The sequence below is a fragment of the Bos javanicus genome, chromosome 27 (assembly GCF_032452875.1).
Source record: "Bos javanicus breed banteng chromosome 27, ARS-OSU_banteng_1.0, whole genome shotgun sequence".
Lineage (NCBI taxonomy): Eukaryota > Metazoa > Chordata > Mammalia > Artiodactyla > Bovidae > Bos > Bos javanicus.
Window position 1 is genome coordinate 17,301,647 of NC_083894.1, and position 13,284 is coordinate 17,314,930.

The 13,284-nt window shown below is 36.4% G+C and overlaps 1 long non-coding RNA gene across 1 annotated transcript in view; it reads right to left on the reverse strand.

The window, feature by feature from the left end:
- Positions 1–248: 248 nt before the first annotated feature.
- LOC133240132 (uncharacterized) overlaps positions 249–13,284 on the reverse strand; it is a 166,411-nt gene continuing 153,375 nt past the window's right edge. Inside the window, exon 5 of the long non-coding RNA XR_009734124.1 lies at positions 249–593. This is a non-coding gene — a long non-coding RNA (uncharacterized LOC133240132). The remainder of the gene's footprint in view (positions 594–13,284) is intronic.

The window sequence follows — 13,284 nt, forward strand, 5'->3', positions numbered from 1 at the left end:
CAACTCTGCCAGCTACTGTGACCTTGGGCAGGGTTTCTCAGCTTTCTGGTCTCAGCTCCCTCATTTGTAAAATGGAGACAATCCACCAGGTTTGCTGTGCAGAAAGAAGTAAATTAGTTAATCCACATAAAGTGCTTAGAATGGTGTGTGGGCTCATTAGCCACAAGTGCCATTATTACTGTATACAATAAAAAATATTCAGAATATTTAAATATGTAAAGAATTTTTTAATTAATTTTTTTAAGTACAAAGAATGTAATTTACAAGTGAATAAAATGTTCAGTTTAGTTCAGTCTTCCGACTCTTTGTGACCCCATGAACTGCAGCACGCCAGGCCTCCCTGTCCATCACCAACTCCTGGAGTCCACCCAAACCCATGTCCATTGAGTCGGTGATGCCATCTTACCATCTCATCTTCTGTCGTCCCTTCTCCTCCTGCCTTCAGTATTTCCCAACATCAGGGTCTTTTCAAATGAGTTAGCTCTTCGTATCAGGTGGCCAAAATATTGGACTTTCAACTTCAACATCAGTTATTCCAATGAACACCCAGGACTGATTTCCTTTAGGATGGACTGGCTAGATCTCCTTGCAGTCTGAATAAAATGTAGGGACAGATAATTCATAGAAGAAATATAAATGACCAATAAACATTTAAAAAAAAATCCTCAGTGGTAATACTCTAAGAAATGCAAATTCAAACTCCAACAAGATAACAATTTGTATCCATCAGATTAAAAAAAATAATCCACAGAATGATTATAGTGCCAGTGAGATTATAGAGAAACAGCTCCTCAAATGCAATGTTGGCGAGTATCAATTTATGCCCACTTTGAAGAATAAATCTAGAACATTATAAAATATAGAATATATATACTATCATCTAACAATTTCATTTCCTAGAATCTGCCCTGGATAAATACTCTAGTCCTGCAAAAATACATTGTTTATAATTAGGGATATGAGAAAACCCCTAAATGTCCATCAGTATAGCTAGGTAAACAATCATTCATGGTTTAATGCAACTGTTTAAAATAATAAGCTCTATCTACATATACTGCCAAAGAATTTTCAAAGCCATACTGTTAAATTGAAAAACAAATTGAAGAAAAATACATAATAATTGATTCCATGTACTTTTTAAAGTCTACAAAACAGTATAATATATAATTCATACATACACATGTGTACTATACAAAGCATATTTGTAGAAAAATATATATGCTTTACTTGTATATGTATATATGTAAACCACATAAAGACAATGGTCAATTGGGGACCAGGCAAAGGAGGGGGTGGGGCCTGCAGGAAAATAATTTTATCAAGGTTGAATTGTATTTTATGTGTATTGACTTAATCCTTTACAATGAAATGCATTCATTTATTTATTGTGAAATTTTAAAATTCAACAAAAATCAATGAGACCTAGCACACACAAACTCTCAAATAATTGCTGTTACTGTAGATATGAATATAATGATTAACCCTGAAATGATGTGCTAGTCTCTTACTCTCAAGGCACTTAGTCTAGTTTTCTGAGAACAAGGATGAATACCACTCTCAGCTCTACACGCATTACAATTTTTCAAACAGATTTCTAAAACTAACATAAAGTGAAAGCTTGCATAGCTTTCAAGCAATCAGGAACCCCTGCTGAATTGATTCAAAATGAAAGAGAAGCCTCAGTCCTCTTCTTCAGTAGACGTGGCCTAACTCACACACCTTGGTTTTGCAAAGGCCAGCGTACTTCCAGATTCAAAGAGCAAGAAGAAAATTCACACTCTGAGGGCTGTTTTTTTTTTTTTTTGCTTTATTCGCATTTTCATTTTTTAAAATTACTCACATTAATATCCTATCTCTGTGCAGCTGACAGAAATACAATTTATTTGAGAAACAGAAACATGAATTGCCCCAGGTTTTTAACTTTGATTGTTATAAATATGATACAGTGAATGCTGATTTGAAACCTCTAAAAACAAGCTCTGCAAAATTCAAATCATTTCTAGATAAAATGTTAAATTTTATACAGCAAGTTTATATCAGGGAAACATCAATTATTTTAGGTTTGCCCTTCAGTTCATACCACAGAAATCTCAGTCTTCTCTTGGTCTGTCCTTCAATTATAGATATAAGGTCAACAATTTGGTACATTATACTTAATGTAATGATTGTATCCAATTTATCCCTTTCTTATCCAATGATAATTTTTATTAATGTAAGTTATGTGGAATAGATGGAGTCAGGCCAATCATAAAGTCCCCTGACTGCAGTTATGAAATTTGCTGAACTTCATAATGATGGAAAGTCATATCTGGAAATTCCGAGGGTAACTTCAACTTGGAAGTTAACTTCTTTGAGTACATTAGGACTGTCCTTGGCGAATGGTAAAGGACCTCACTAAATAAAATGCATGATTAGATTTACACTGACATAAATATATTTCCCAATGCCTCAATTTATTCATTTTAAAAATGAGATTGGATTAGATGATTTAATCCTATCTTTCAGTCCAAAAAAAGGGGGGAAAAAACAGAAAACTAAGTATGTGCTTTCTTATAGAAATCATTCCAGAGAAAATTAGGTCAATTTTAAGTAAGAAGTAAAAAAGAAAATAAAATATAGATATATCTCTGGTGAAATTCTAGAACAGATTATCAAAGATGTATGTGGTCCATCAATACTTGACAAATAAAAGTTAACAGTAACAATGATCATAATAATTTAGCAAAGGTTGCATAAGAAATTTCATCAAATAAGAGGTTTTTTTTTTTTCTTTGTAAAGCAGGGTAATTGGACTAAGCAATGAAAAAAATGCTGGAACGATTACATGCATTCAGGTTGTTAGCAAGAGATTTGAAGATTTTTTCATATAAAGACTGAAAAATGTGGATAATGAGATCTTCTTGTGACTTGGGAGACCAAAAGGACTGATAAGTTTCATTACCAAGATAAAGTTCATGATCAAGTTGAAGGATTAATTATTTATTAATGGTTTATTATCTGTTTTGAAGGTTTTGCCCACAGTCTTGACTCCATTGCTTTTTAAAATCATTAAAGATATAAAGAGAATCAAATTTAGAAATCATTTAACTCAAGGAAGCATGGGTAACTGTACATCTAATCACAAAACCTTAATTCCAAATGTTTAACAGGCTAAAGTGACAAGATTAAAAGTATGAGAGGAAATGTAGATAAAGAAAGATCTTGCCTACCAGTAACAATAAAGAAATAATAAAAATTCTGGCTATTCAATACTCCATCAGTACTATGAATATGACACTGTACTTACACATCTAAAACAAGCTTGACATGAACCAGTCGTGTGCATGACTTCATCTTCTCCCTCTCCCAAAACAACTGCAGTTTAAACTCGGCTACTAGTGTTCAGGAAAATCTATGTTTCGGTGTTCAGAAATCTATGTTTAGTTCTGGCTACCCTATTTAAAAGATAATGGTTACCTTTTTAGTTCTGGCTACCATACTTAAAAATACATTAGAGACAATTTTAGACAAAAGGCAGTTTTAAATATGGTAACTCGGAACGGTGTCACATAAAGAAATTAAAGATATTTTTAGCTTAGAAATACAAAGTGTGTGCACTTGGGTTTGTTTGTACAATTTTTAGAAAAGAAGTAAAGGGAAGTAGCCAGTCCATCCTAAAGGAAATCAGTCCTGAATATTCACTGGAAGGACTGATGCTGAAGCTGAAACTCCAATACTTTGGCCACCTGATGCAAAGAACTGACTCATTGAAAAGACCCAGATGCTGGGGAATATTGAAGGCGGGAGGAGAAGGGGACGACAGAGGATGAGATGGTTGGATGAAATCACCGACTCAATGGACATGAGTTTGAGTAAACTCCGGGAGTTGGTGATGGACAGGGAGGCCTGGCATTCTGCAGTCCATGGGGTTGCAAAGAGTCAGACACGACTGAGTAACTGAACTGAAAGGGAAGCAAAATGAAAATACTAGTATTTTTAGGATTATCTCTTGGCAAACAGATTTGTTTCACATTTAATTCTTTTTATCTTATTTTTGTAAACAGATGTTTAACCAAAAACAATAGAATTATTCTTCACAGCCACCATTTTTATAATCAGGAAAAGAGAGAAGTGGGAAGAAGAGATATATAAGCTTAGTTAAAGCAAACATCGTAGTTCCACTCATGTTTCTCCAGGTTTATTCATCTTGTGTATTCAATGTCAAGCATATTGGCAGGTAAAGAGCAGATATTCAATAAGTTTAAATAAATGAATGTTTAAATAAATGAATAATGGAAGAATGAATAAGTAATTATGGAGTGAATGACTGGAGAGGTCCCAGACACTAGAAATGTTCCAGTCAAGGTGGGATGACTATCAGGAATCTCTTGAAAGGATTTCTAAAAGAAGATAATGAGACTAGAAGACTTGAAGATGCCTTTTAAATGTCGAATTATTTAAGAGATCAATTATTTTCTACAGTTTTGATCACTATTATCATTTAAGCATTAGAAGTTGGTCAAAGATACGAGTTTATTATTAAAGGGAGAGAGAGTGATAAAATGTAAAGTTTAAGATTTCTGGTACGGAAAAGCTTGCATTTTTCCATATGTAAGTAAATTATGTCAATTTAAGTGTAATGCCCTTCAGAAAGGAAATAAAATATATAATTTGAATGGCAATGTACAATTTCACTTTTGTCATGAACTATTAAATCCTTTCTGCAGTTTTGACAAAAACATAGCAATTACATTACATTCTAAAACAATATCTGTGTACTTCATTTGGGATCCTAACTTACCTATGTAGCGTTAATGCATTTTACATTGAAATTAAGTAATGTTTCCATAGATTAGTGACTCCTGTGAATAAGTAGCTACTTATGTTTCATCTTACGTTTTTTATTATAAATATTTTATAATACAACTCCAATGTTATGTTCTATTAGGCTTATTTTTTAACAGAGAATTTTTTGTTAAAGTATTTAAAATAAAATGTATTACAGACAATGTTAGAAAAATAAGGATGTTGTACATAGATAAACAAAGGCATTAACCATATCCCATAGGATATTGAAATGATTTATTCTTTTAAAAATTATTTAAATGTTGCAAGGTTTTAGATATACGAAGAATAATAATTTTAAACTAATAATAAGACATTAAGTAATCTGAAGAGTTTTAGAAGAACATAATTATGTAAAAAACTTGTAATGAAACATATACATTTTAATGGTGTTTGTTTTTTGCTAGTGGGACTGTGGGTGATTTTTCCCCCCATTCTTTCTACATTTTTATAATCAGCATAAACCATTTTCAAAAAAGTTTTCATAAAATAAGAGTAAAATAACACACGATACATATTTCAAAAGCAAAATATTTATGCTATTTTAAAAGTTATTATTTAACTTGAATGTCTTTATGTCACACAAATGAAAAGCTCTCCTATAACACATCTTAAGGGTGCCTGGGGCAAGGCCCCTTGCTACAGCACTACGAAAGGATTATTTCACTGAACTGAATACTCGCGTTAGGCAGTTAGAGTAGGGAAAAGGGGCACCCAAAATGTTAGTCAGAAGAAGTAGCGGCTAAACCAAGCACCTGAGTGAAGACTCCTGGCAGGAAAATGAGTCTGGCATACCCCCTTCCCTGAGAGGTCTCGGCTCAGGCCTTATTTGCATAGAGTACAAACAACCAGGCCCCAGGACTGTCCAGAGGAGGGAACAAATGATTTAAGCAGGAAGTCAAAAGGGGCAGGACCACTCCTGCAGGAGCTGGTCTGCTCACACATTTCCAGAGCGTACAGCTGAACAGATCTTGCCTGCTTGGGCTATCCTGGTCTGACCTTTCAATTCTTTGCTATGATCAGAAAAGAACCAACCTAATACTCCAAATAAGCAAAGCCACTTTTTTAAGTAGTAAAAATCGTTGGAAAATTAGACCAACTCATAACATTTATTTTTTTCCTGAATCACTTTAAGCTGCTTTCTTGCTTTCATGATGCGATCAATATTTTTTAACCTTCTCTAAATGGTTCAGCAATATATCGTGACTGTCAGGGACTGAATAGTAGAGCACTCAGTGCCTGCCAAGGGGCAGAAAGGCATTGCTGACAATAGAAGTTTTAGCTTTTGAGTTATAGTGTTTATTCCTCACACAATTTCTGTGCTAGATATTAATACTTATTAGACATTAATACTTCTTATTATACATTACTACTGTTATTATGTCTTTCTTTACCTTTTACTCTTCTTCCCTTGACTTCCCCTAGTTTATGGCTTCAAATACCACATGGTATAAAAATAAATTAATATTGCTTATGGTTATGTTTAATAAACAATCTGATAAATTTATTCATCAACAAATATGTCCCCTGGCCAGGCATACATCAAGGCAATTGAAGAGCTGGAGCTGGGAGAACGGTGTGCTTGAGAGGGTCCAAGTGGCCAAAACAAAGGGAAGACAGACTGGTAGTGTAGTAGAACATGACCAGAGATGAAGTGAAAACCCCAGTTACGCAGTGCACTACAGGCAACATACAGATTTTGGTTTCAACTCTGAGTGGGGAGCTGCTGAGTGGTGTTAGAACAGGAAGTCAATATGTTCAACTTTAAATTTTTAAATATTCAGTCCACTACAAAATTATAGTGGTTCTAACATTCAAAATATACTTAAAATCTATTCACTGTACATCTGTAACGCCACCACCCTTATACCATACCCTCTTTTGCAAGCACTATTTTAGTTGCTATTTAATGTAAAGCATTCTTTCTTTACAATCTTGGCCCTAATCATGAAGTGTTAGAGAAAAAGAGAAAACAAAGATGACTCTAAGGTTTCAGTCTGAGAAATGCAAGAATGGTATGGCCACTGAGATACAGAGCTCTGAAGAAGGTTAACTTGGTGAGGCCACAGGTCAACATAATTTTGAAATATAAAAACATGGTTCAGTTCAGTTCAGTTGCTCAGTCATGTCCGACTCTTTGTGACCCCACAAACCGCAGCACGCCAGGCCTCCTTGTCCATCACCAACTCCTGGAGCTCACTCAAACTCACGTCCATCGAGTTGGTGATGCCATTTAGCCATCTCATCCTCTGTCGTCCTCTTCTGCTCCTGCCCCCAATCCCTCCCAGCATCAGGGTCTTTTCCAATGAGTCAACTCTTTGCATGAGGTGGCCAAAGTACTGGAGTTTCAGCTTTAGCATCAGTCCTACCAATGAACACCCAGGACTTATCTCCTTTAGAATGGACTGATTGGATCTCCTTGCAGTCCAGGGGACTCTCAAGAGTCTTCTCCAACACCACAGCTCAAAAGCATCAATTCTTCGGTGCTCAGCCTTCTTCACAGTCCAACTCTCACATCCATACATGACCACAGGAAAAACCATAGCCTTGACTAAACGGACCTTTGTTGGCAAAGTAATGTCTCTGCTTTTGAATATGCTATCTAGGCTGGTCATAACTTTCCTTCCAAGGAGTAAGTGTCTTTTAATTTCATGGCTGCAGTCACCATCTGCAACGATTTTGGAGCCCCAAAAATAAAGTCTGACACTGTTTCCACTGTTTCCCCATCTATTTCCCATAAAGTGATGGGACCGGATGCCGTGATCTTCGTTTTCTGAATGTTGAGCTTTAAGCCAACTTTTTCACTCTCCTCTTTCACTTTCATCAAAAGGCTTTTTAGTTCCTCTTCACTTTCTGCCATAAAAACATGGTTAGAGAACTTATACTTATTGAATTCAACACTTTTGTAAAGCACTTCTAATCAAGAACATGTAGTACTGAAAGAAGTATAGAAATAAAGATTAATAAAATAGTCTTGAAAGCCCAGAAATAAACTCTTACATATAAGATCAATTATCTTTGACAAAGGCACCAATTCAGAGAGGAAAATGTTAGACAGTTAACAAAAATATGATCTTTGCAATGAAAAGTTTTAGAACAACTGGATAACACCAGATGAAAAGAGGAATTTAGACACTTTAGTCACACAATACTCAAACACTAACTGAAAACGGAGCACAGGCCTAAATGTAAAAGCTAAGATTATAACATTTCTAGAAGAAAACACATAAGAAATTTCTTATGAACTTGGGTTTGGCCAAGAGTTCTTACATGTAACTCTAAAAGCAGAATCCATAAAAGGATTAAAAAAAAGATAAATTGATCTTGGTCAAACTTAATTAAGGCTGCAAAGAACAAATAATTTTATTTGGGATCTTAAGAACTGCAATTTAGTTGAGAGAGTAGCATTGAAAATATATGTTACCATATACAAAAGAGATAGCCAGTGGGACTTTGCTGTATGACACCAGAAGCTCAAATCCGATGTTCTGTGACAACTTAGAGGGATGGGATGGGGTGGGAGGTGTGAGGGAGACTCAAGAGGGAGGGGACACATGTATACCTATGACTGATTCATGTCGACGTCTGGCAGAAACCAATACAATATGGTAAAGCAATTATCCACCAATGAAAAATAAATAAAACATTAAAAAAAAGAATTTAAATTCAGGAGACACAGATTTGGGTAAAACAGAATATTTATGCTTTCAAAATTCACCTTCAGGAAACGAAGACAAGCTACATACAGGAATAAAGTCTGCAAATCACACGTATCTGATAAATGACTAGTTTCCAGGATATATAAAAGGCTCTTATAAATCTATAAGAAGAAGATAAATAACTTAGTTAAAACTGAGTAAACAATTACAAGACATTCACTAAATAAAGCATGTGAATGACTGATAAACATATAAAAAGATGCTTCCCTACAATGTCATTAGTCAATCAGGAAGTTCAAATTAGAGCCAGAATGAGAAACTACTTCACATCTATTAGAATGACAATGATCAAAAAGCAAGAGGTAACAATATCATCTATACCATATGAACCAGCTATTCTACTCTACTCTTGCCTGGAAAATCCCATGGACGGAGGAGCCTGGTAGGCCGCAGTCCATGGGGTCTCTAAGAGTCGGACACGACTGAAGCGACTTAGCCAACAGCAGCAAGAAATGGCAAACAGAGAGACAGAGGGCAGATTAGGTTAGTGGTTCTCTAGGGCTGGAGTAAGGGTGAGTATTAACTGAAAATGGGCACAGGACAGCCTTTTAAAATGAAAGAAAAGTTCTAAAACTGATTATAATAACTGTTGCATAAGCCTATAAATTTATAAAATTTGTTAAATTGTACACTTAACTCCAGAGGAGTTTCTGAGATGAAATTATTGTTCAATTATATTGTTTAACTTGTATGCAAATACAATAAATTGATTACTGATAAAAGAACAAAAGCAATTCAATAGATGAAAAATATTCTTTCAACAAATGGTGCTGGAATAATTGAGAAACCATATGCAAAAAACAAATCTAGACACTCATCTTACACTTTTCACAAAAGTAACTCAAAATGGACATTCAACTCAAATGTAAACCAAAATGCTATAAAACTTCTAGAAGAAAACGTAAAAGAGCAGTCTACATGACTGAAGAGCATAAAAAATAAACAAGGAGAAAAATAAATACCAAGAGAAAGTATTTGCCAAAGACATATCTGATAAAGGACTGTAATACAAAATATACAAAGAATTCTCAAAATTTAACAATAAGAAAACAAAAACACTGGATTAAAAACGAGGTCAAAGATCTTAGCAGACACGTCACCAAAATATACAGACAGCAAATATGTATATAAAAAGAGGCTCCACATTGTATGTCAACAGGGAAATGCAAACTGAAACAGCAAAGAGACTTCACTATACACATATGAGAAAGTGAGAATGGTCAAAATTCAGAAGGCGGACCAAAGGTTGGCAGGGATGCGGGGCAACAGGAACTCACTTACGTTGGTGGGAATACAAATGGTACAACCACTTTGGAAGACCGTCTGGTGGTTCCTTAGAAAGCTAAGCATATTCTTAGCATAACAGCCACGGATCACGCTCCTTGGGATTTACCCAAAAGAACTGAAAACTTAGGTCTACACTAAAACCTGTGGCCAGATGTTTACAGCAGCTTTAATCATAATTGTCAGAACTCCGGAACAGCCAAGAAGTCCTTCAGTCGTTAAAGTGTGCGCGTGCACGCACGTGCTCAGTGGTGTTTAACTTTCTGAGTCCCCATTCACTGCAGCCCGCCAGGCTCCTCTGATTTCCCAAGCACGATTACTGAAGTGGCTTGCCGCTTGTAGGCAAATAGATAAATGAATTGCAGTATAGTCAAACCATAGGATATTATTCAGTGCTAAAAGGGAATGAGGTATTGAGCCAGGAAAAGATATGAGTAATCTTAAATGCATATTCCTAAGTGAAAAAGTCAACTGAGTCAGTTGTAGTGAGGTAGATGAACCCAGAGTGTCATACTGAGTGAAGTAAGTCAGAAAGAGAAAAGCAAATGTCGTATATCAATGCATATATTGCATATATATGGAATGTAAAAAAATGGTGCTGATGAGCCTATTTGCAGGGCGGGAATAGGGACGCAGCTGTAGAGAAAGGACTTGCAGACACAGCAGGGGAAGCAGACGGTGGGACAAACTGGGAGAGCAGCACTGACATGTATACACTACCACGAGCGTCACAGACAGCCAGTGGGAGTCTGCCAGGCAACACCGGGAGCTTAGCTCAAGGCTCTGCGACGACCTAGAAGGGTGAGAGGCTCGAGGGGGATGAGGTACATGTAAACATACAGCTGACTCGTCTTGATATACAGTAGAAACCAACACACCATTGTAAAGCAATTATCATGCAATCAAAAAATTTAAAAAGCCCATCTGAAAAGTTATATATTGTATGATTCTAACTGTATAACATCCTACAAAAGCAAAACTATGGAGACAGTAAAAAGATCTGCGGTTGCCAGGGCTCAAAGGGGATGGAGAGATGAATAGGTAGCACACAGAGGATTTTTAGGGCAGTAAAACAGCTGTGTGTGATACTATAACGTGGAAGACACGTCACTACACGTTTGTCCACCTCCAGAAAATGTACAACACTAAGAGTGAATCCTAATGCGAACTCTGAGCTTCGGGTGATAAGGATGTGTCAGCGTAGGTTTATCAGTTGTAACAAATGTCCCACTCCGGTGGGGGTACTGATAACAGGGGAGTCTATGCGGGTGTCGGGGGCAGGGAATGCATGGGACATCTCTATATCTTGCTGTGAACCTAAAATTACTCTAGAAAATCAGTTCATTTTTGTTTTAAACTTATGTTACCTTGACCTTAGCAAGGTGATTTCAGATATGACACTGATAGCATAATCAACTGGGAAAAAAAATTGTTAAGCTGAATCTTACTAAAAGTTACAACTTCTGCTCTGCAAAAGACACTGTCAGGAGAGTGAAAAGACAAGCCAGAGATCAGGAGTAAATGCACGCCAAACATATATCAGATAAAGGACATGTATCCAAACTCTGCAAAGAACTCTTACAACTCAACAATAAGAAAAAAACAATTTTGAAAATAGACAAAATGTCTCAAGAGTCTTCAAAAAGATGGCAAATAAAGATACAGAAAGATACTCAATATCTTGTCATTAGGAAGTCAAAATTTAAAACAACAATATGATACCATCACACATCTATTAGGATGGCTAAAATCTAAAAACAACTCACATTACCAAATGGCCATGAGGATTACACAGCAACAGGAACACTCATTCATTCGGGATTCAAATGAACAAATATGTATAGAAGACAGTTTGGCAAGTTCTTATAAAGCTAAACATAATCTTTCAACACCATCCACTAATTGTGCCCTAGGTATCTATCGACTTTATCTGAAAACTTAAATACACATGAAAACCTAAGTATGAATAACTATAACTGCTTTATTCATAAGTGCCCAAAACTGGAAGCAAACAAAAAATCCTTCTCTAGGTGAATGGACAAACCAAGTGTGTTATCCATGCAACAGAATAACAGTCAGTGATAAAAGGAAATGAGTTATCAAGACAGAAAAAGCCATAGAGGAAAGTTAAATGCATATTGCTAAGTAGAAGAAGTCAGTCTGAAAGGCTATAGACTGTATAATTTCAATTATGTGACATTTGTAAAAGGCAAAACTACAGTGATAGTAAAAAGATCAACGGTTGCCAGGACGGAAGAAGACAGGTAAATTAGCAAAGCACCATGGATTTTTAGGACAGTGAAACTATTTTCTACGATATTGTGGTAGACAGATGGATAACATGGTAATGATAGATGGATAACATCATACATTTGTTAAAATTGATAAAATTTTATAGCATGAAGAATAAACGTTAATGTATGCACATTTTTAGAAAATAGGAAACTGGAGACCCCAGAAATAAATGCAGAATATGAGAAGAGAATCCAACTGTATTATAAATACATGAAATTTCTTCACTGGAGTGGTAACGTGGGGGTGGAGGAAGAAAGATGCTGATCTAAGTAACTTTGGAATTAGGTACAACCCCTCAGCTTAATGGAGAAGGATATGGTAAGCCACTCCAGTATTCTTGCCTAGGAAATCCCATGGACAGAGGAGCCTGGCACCTACTGTCCATGGGGTCACATGAGAGGTGAATGCGAGTGAGCAACGAAACAACTTAAGCTTCAAGGGGAAAAATTTTTGCACACAGGCATTCTACTCTAGTTGATAATATTACTTCCCATGAGGGTACAGTTAACAACTCCTATGCTGTTGTACATGTACACAGGAATCGAACACCTCTGTAAATGGGTGGAGGCAGTTAGGTTTCTTAGTTGGAGTGAGAATTTAGATATTAAAAGACGCTTACTCCTTGGAAGGAAAGTTATGACCAACCTAGATAGCATATTCAAAAGCAGAGACGTTACTTTGCCAACAAAGGTCCGTCTAGTCAAGGCTATGGTTTTTCCAATGGTCATGTATGGATATGAGAGTTGGACTGTGAAGAAAGCTGATTGCTGAAGAATTGATGATTTTGAACTGTGGTGTTGGAGAAGACTCTTGAGAGTGCCTTGGACTGCAAGGAGATCCATTCTGAAGGAGATCAGCCCTGGGATTTCTTTGGAAGGTAAGATGCTAAAGCTGAAACTCCAGTACTTTGGCCACCTCATGCGAAGAGTTGACTCATTGGAAAAGACTCTGATGCTGGGAGGGATTGGGTCAGGAGGAGAAGTGGACGACAGAGGATGAGATGGCTGGATGGCATCACTGACTCAATGGACATGAGTCTGAGTGAACTCTGGGAGTTGGTGATGGACAGGGAGGCCTGGCGTGCTGCGATTCATGGGGTCACAAAGAGTCGGACAGGACTGAGCAACTGAACTGAACTGAACTGAAGCAAAGGACATTAGAA